This window comes from Micropterus salmoides, unplaced genomic scaffold (assembly GCF_014851395.1).
Source record: "Micropterus salmoides isolate LMB-PRFRI ecotype aquatic unplaced genomic scaffold, ASM1485139v1 Ms_hic_scaffold_3292, whole genome shotgun sequence".
NCBI lineage: Eukaryota > Metazoa > Chordata > Actinopteri > Centrarchiformes > Centrarchidae > Micropterus > Micropterus salmoides.
Window position 1 is genome coordinate 1,459 of NW_024042587.1, and position 7,006 is coordinate 8,464.

Here is a 7,006-nt window from a genome sequence, read left to right on the forward strand (position 1 = left end):
AAATCATGCAACGAAGAAGAAGAAATGTATAATAAATCCTGGGACAAAATCTGTCCACAAATACTGTACAGCATGTAGTCTAATGAACAAGACTTGTGTTATAGCTGACTTGGGCAGTGAAATGTTTAACTTTTTTAATTCATGTGGTCATAGTTGTCCACAACTCAAATCAGAATATAAGAAGAAATGTTTTATACCACCTCAAGAAGGCTTCCTATCAGAAAGGTAGGAAGGTATTTCAAATGTACAACTGCAGTACTTAAATCTAAGTAAAGTAATTTCCCTGACATTACTGTGTTACGCATGTAACAGGTTTTATACTTCCTGTGAGTATAATCCAATCAATCTTATTTTTTTACTGTATATCCGTTGTGTAATTTGATAAATTGTGTTGTATGTGGTGCTCGCATCGGGTACTACTGAGACTTCATTGCCCTCTTCAGAGAAGACTCTGACATGCGTCTTTGTAAAGAGAGAAACGGACAGAAAAAGTCTCTAACTCTGCCTGTCAGCTCGCTCTGCTCCGTTAAAACTGAATTTACCATACAGAATTGAATACGAGTGCACTCCAGATTTAGCTGCAGCCAGCTGACCGTGTGCTTCTCCCTATACCACAGTTCTGTGTCCATGCATGCAGCAAACTGAAAGCACTGTCTCTCGGAGCGTCTACGTGAAAAGAGAAGGAAGACATTGCTGGTAGTATTGTCTTCAGAGTTGTTAAACACCTCAGCGCACTGAAGGAAGCCATCTGACTGTGTGAGGGGCAAGATCGTTGATGTCTGCAGGCAGAGTAGGAGCTCTCCTGTCTGACTGGTCCACCAATAGCAGAGAAGATGACCCCTTGAGACACAGCCCCTCCTCATTTGCATAATGAGGCAGAAATGCATACAAAAATTTAAAAAAGACAGGCAGAAATAAATACCATGGGTGAAAATAAATAAGGTAAATAAATACAACGGAAGAATAAAACAGACAAAAATATTAAAACACACACATAAATAAATACATTAAAAAAATTAGTAATAAATAAAGTTGAATAAACAAATAAGGTAATTATAACAAAGGTGAATAAGTAAAGGCACTAATTAAAATATATACATTTATGTCTCCTTGTATAATTTAATTACTACCTACATTTATTTATTTACTTATTTTTTTGTGTATTTAATTGGATGCTTATTTATTTATTGAGCATTTATTTATTTCTGTATTTATTTCTGACTGTGTCAGGATCGGTCCTCCATAACGGGGTGGGAGAGTTATCAAGCACGTAAAGTTTGGTTCAGATGTGAGCATGTACACTGAAGTTACAACAACTTCCTGTGTCATGGCGAAGACTTGATCTCTGACGCCACGCCACGGACACACCCATTGACGAAAACTCGCAAATAGCACAACTTTTCATCTTCAATGCCTTTAGAAGGCACAGCACAAATTTGAAGTCGGTCGGACTAAATCCCTAGGAGGAGTTCGTTAAAGTACGAAGTGTGTAAATCATCCAAAATTTGACGTAAAATTCAAAATGGCCTACTTCCTGTTGATTTTAGGGCATCGCTCCAAGAGGCTTTTTTGTGCGTCTGGACAAGATACACGTACCACAGAAAATTCGTGCACGTAGGTAAAACGTGCGGCGGGGGCTGCTTCGTTAAAAGTCACTTCCTGTTGCCAGCAGGTGGCGCTATGACTGTCTGTGAATGTCAGCATGTACATGTGTTCAGGGCGGGACTCTCATCCTACATGTACACTTTGGTCCAGATGTGAGCATGTACACTGAAGTTACGACAACTTCCGTGTCATGGCGAAGAGTTGATCTTTGACGCCACGCCACGGACACGCCCATTGACGAAAACTTGCAAATAGCACAACTTTTCATCTTCAATGCCTTTAGAAGGCACAGCACAAATTTGAGGTCGGTCGGACTAAATCCCTAGGAGGAGTTCGTTAAAGTACGAAGTGTGTAAATCATCCAAAATTTGACGTAAAATTCAAAATGGCCGACTTCGTGTTGGGTTTAGGCTATGGCTCCAAGAGACTTTTTGTGCGTCTGGACAAGATACACGTACCACAGAAAATTCGTGCACGTAGGTAAAACGTGCGGCGGGGGCTGCTTCGTTAAAAGTCACTTCCTGTTGCCAGCAGGTGGCGCTATGACTGTGGGTGAATGTCAGCATGTACATGTGTTCAGGGCGGGACTCTCATCCTACATGTACAGTTTGGTCCAGATGTGAGCATGTACACTGAAGTTACGACAACTTCCGTGTCATGGCGAAGAGCTGATCTTTGATGCCACGCCACGGACACGCCCATTGACGAAAACTTGCAAATAGCACAACTTTTCATCTTCAATGCCTTTAGAAGGCACAGCAGAAATTTGAGGTCGGTCGGACTAAATCCCTAGGAGGAGTTCGTTAAAGTACGAAGTGTGTAAATCATCCAAAATTTGACGTAAAATTCAAAATGGCCGACTTCCTGTTGGGTTTAGGCTATGGCTCCAAGAGACTTTTTTGTGCGTCTGGACAAGATACACGTACCACAGAAAATTCGTGCACGTAGGTGAAACGTGCGGCGGGGGCTGCTTCGTTAAAGGTCACTTTCTGTTGCCAGCAGGTGGCGCTATGACTGTGGGTGAATGTCGGCATGTACATGTGTTCAGGGCGGGACTCTCATCCTACATGTACAGTTTGGTCCGGATGTGAGCATGTACACTGAAGTTACAACAACTTCCTGTTTCATTGCGAATCATCGACGCCACGGACACGCCCATTGACGAAAACGCGCAAATAGCACAACTTTTCATCGTCAATGCCTTTAGAAGGCACAGCAGAAATTTGACGTCGATCCGACTAACTCCCTAGGAGGAGTTCGTTAAAGTACGAAGTGTGTAAATCATCCAAAAATGGCCGTAAAATTCAAAATGGCCGACTTCCTGTTGACTTTAGGCTATGGGTTCTTGAGGCTTTTTTGTGCGTCTTGATATGATACATGTCCCCAGAAAATTTCGTACATGTAGGTTGAACGTGAACGAGGGGCTAATTTTTTCCAATTTTCTAGGTGGCGCTAGCGAGTCATTTTGCAACGCCCATGTGCGAAACTTGTAGAATACGAAATTTTTCACCGGTTCTGACATGTTCTGACAGTGACAATTTTGGTGAGTTTTCGAGTATGTTTAGGCCATGTCATTTGGGCCTACTTTGCAGAAAAAAAAAAATTAAAAAAAATTCCGAGCAAATTCAATAGGGACCTCACACGGTCGTGCTCGGGCCCTAACAAGATCAGGACGTCCTGGAGGTCAGTTACACTGTTCCATGGATTGTCTGCATTTATTTAATATTTTTCTACAAGGTGTGTCTGCTGTGACATCACAGCGCCTTCTGTAGATATAAGTAGTGAAGTTGTGAGAGTGTGACAGACTGAAGGAGAAGCAGCAGTTTGTTTCCTCTGAAGGTGAAGCCGCAACGTCTCCTCAGTTCAACCTGCAGGTGAGTTCAGACAGGTAAGCATCCAACCAGGAGACATTACACATGTCTAAATAAATTCTCAGCTCCTCCAGGATCTCACAGAGGCTTTGGGCAGTTTTTTTAACCAAAATGACTGAATTAGCAAAACATAGAGCTGAACTTCATAAACATTTAGTCATGTTGCAATAATTTGCAATATTTAAATATTGCATTTCAATTAAAAATGCAACTGTTTTATGAACTTATATATAATCATGTGTGATATTCCCAAATACTGATGAGTTTGGTTGAGTATGTGTTGATTCCTGAGTGACTGCAGAGCGTCTGTAGAGCTGCAGACTGTGGTTGTATGAAGTGATGGCGGTGAAGTCTGTCAACATGTCTGTAGTTTGTGATGCTGCAGAATTGTGTTTGATTTTACTGAGAGGTGACTCTAATATTCTAAAAATCCTATATTACCATGAAATAACAATTCTAAATCACAGAAAGACTTTGAACCCTGATCAATTCTATTCAACAGTCGGTGTCATGATTTGTATCTAATGCAGTTTTGTGAGGGAAGTTATTACTGTCCCTCCCAGCTTAGTGTATTGGGGAGTGACGGAGCTACAACCTAAACACCAAATTTAAATTCTACTTATTCTGCATTCACATAATAATCTGTTCCATGTGAGTTCAGTGACGAAACAAATATATTGTTGCTGTATTTTCAGAGCATCAGACGGATCCACATCAGCAGTTTCAGCAGAAATCTGACAATGAAGGTGAGTTTGTGAACTGATATTTTACAGATCTCAAAGTCCTGTTAAACTGTGAAGAGGCTTGTGATATCGGTAGCTTAGATGGTTGCTACAGCAACAACCCAGGCAGATAATTATTGTCAGTTAGCTCCACCTTAGAGGTGTCTTTGCCCACACCGCCATGAAACTAGAAGCCAAACTGTTAAAACAGTGTGTAAGAGTCAAAGCTCAGTCAGAACGACAACATGTGCTCTGTTCCAGCTGGTATCAGTCGTCTTCCTCCTCCTGGCTCCTCTGTTGACCAGCTGCCAGCAGCTCGTCCAACCGGTGGACTGCAGTGACATCTACAAACAAGACAAGAGCGTCCCCAGTGGAGTGTACACCATCTATCCCCTTGGAGAGAGGTCTGCTGTCCAGGTACACTTCACCTCTAACAGAAACATAGTTACAAGTTCTGACTGATACTTACTAATACAACAGATATGGATAACAGATGTTATTGGATGGATAAGTATGTTAGATAGTTGTTGCACCAGTAGCATGTTTGAATATGCCGTGTTAAGTTTCCTACTGAATGTGTTTGTGTGTAGGTGTACTGTGACATGACGACAGAAGGAGGTCGCTGGACGGTGAGTATTACCACAGAGTGACTTTCAGTATCAGCACTTCCTGTTGGACTTTCACAATAAATGACATAGCAGTAAAACCTTGTTGCCTGGAAACATGAGCTGTCAGGTATCTGGTGTGTTTAGCTAGTTCTCCCTCCATCCCGTCCCCCCCAGGTGTTCCAGAGGAGGATGGACGGCACCGTGAACTTCTACAGGGGCTGGGATCAGTACAAGCTGGGCTTTGGTAGCGCTGCTGGAGAGTACTGGCTCGGTGAGAAACCAAACCTAACTAACACTAATGTGACTTTGTGAAACTTTGTTGTGTGAATCCAGAAATGAGACTGACCAAGTTTTGTGTCTAAAGTCTAGATCAGTTAGTGTGAGAGTGTTTTAATCAATTATCTCCACGTCTGTCCAAAATGTCAAACTGTGCCCAGTGTGTACATGTATATATACAGTGTGTATGTGTGTGTTTGTGTGTGTGCAGGTCTTGAGAACATCTACCAACTGACTAAGCAAAGAAAATATGAGCTGCTGGTCGACATGGAGGACTTTGAGGGGAAGAAAGTGTTTGCTCGCTACTCTTCATTCTCCATCGATTCAGAGTGTAACGGATATAAACTGAGTGTATCTGGATTCATCAATGGAGGGGCGGGTGAGTAAGATGTGTCTTTCTACACTTCTACATCTTGAGCAGGTTGCTGCACCCCAAACTCCCCCTCTCTCTAGCGCACACACACACACACACACACACACACACACACACACACAGATATATATCTATATGTATATATATAGATTTATTTACTTACTTCTGTGTAGTGAAGCTTCATTTAATGTAGAGTAGCTAGTAGCTTAGCTCACTACATTTTCCAAGTATCTTGCCCAACACTGCTGGGTGCAATCTTAAAACCGCACCGCTAGTGGTCGCTGAAAACTCATAATGCCCCTTCAACACAAGTCAGAAACATTTTTCCACTGGCGCCTCAGCAGGGGTAGAGTGACCTCTGCTGGTTGAGCTTCCACATAGCAAGTATGAATTTGTTATGAAGGTTTAATTAAATAATAATATCTAAAATATAATTAACTTAAGCTTCATATGATACCAGTTCACTTTTCTTAATCTGAAGTTATAGGTCAGGTCTTATAAATGTTTAGTTAGTTGTTAGTTTTAGTTTTAGTCTATAATAACCTTTCTAACTACACAGTACATGATCCTACTTTTATTTTGAAAGTTTTACCTGTTACTTTCACTTACAAAAAAGGAATAGACCGTGTGATTTTCTTACGTTTCATCCAGGTGAAACACTGAGTCGATCAGAGATCGACCTGCTGGTGACTTCAGCTGTCTGGACCATAACTGGTCTCATCAGTCTGTCTGATAGAAGACTGCAGGCTGTGAAAAGTTCAGCTGATACTTATAGATAATGCAAATTTACTAACCCTGTGGTTCTTCTGTGTGTCTGTAGGAGACTCCTTGAGTCTTAACAGCGGACAGAAGTTCTCCACCTTTGACAAAGACCAGGACTCCTGGCCCGGTAACTGTGCCAGATCATTCTTGGGGGCGTTCTGGTACAACGAATGTCACTTACAAACCCAACGGGGTTTATCGCTGGGGGGCTGACAAAACTCTCTTTGCTGTTGGAGTGGAGTGGCCATTGGAAGGGTTATACTACTCCCTGAAGACCATCAGCATGAAGATCCGTCCTGTGCAGTAGTTCTCCAGGACCAACGTACAGCAGAATATCAGCAGCTGATCTCTCTCCTCATTTCTTTCTCTTTCTCTCATTAAGCATGTAATCTCACAACGGGCCTTATTTTCCTGAAACTGGGCACGAGCACAATCCACCAGCAGCAGAACACCAACTCAGATTAGTCCTTTTTGTTACCATCTGTGCCTCAAAGCGGTCGCAGCTCGGCGCAGCGTGGAAGAGAGGCTGAATAAATGATTAGTAGGAGGAGCCCCTGATCTAGCAGTATAACTCATCACTTTACGCCCTAAACTCACTGAATAAAACACAGATAAAAACTAACCTACATTTGTATAATCCCAACTCCAACGGTGTCTTACCTTTGCTGTTTCTGTAATAAAAGTGGTCTGGTCACATAAAACTAGTGTTAGTTATAGTTGGTCAGAAAACTGGAGTAGACATTACAGCAAAGATCCATTTGAACACACGGTATTTATCTCCATCTTGCG

At 42.0% G+C, this 7,006-nt stretch overlaps 1 pseudogene; it reads left to right on the plus strand.

The window, feature by feature from the left end:
• The first annotated feature begins 3,349 nt into the window (after window positions 1-3,349).
• Window positions 3,350-6,672, plus strand: LOC119884229 (annotated as a pseudogene).
• The last annotated feature ends 334 nt before the right edge of the window (window positions 6,673-7,006 follow it).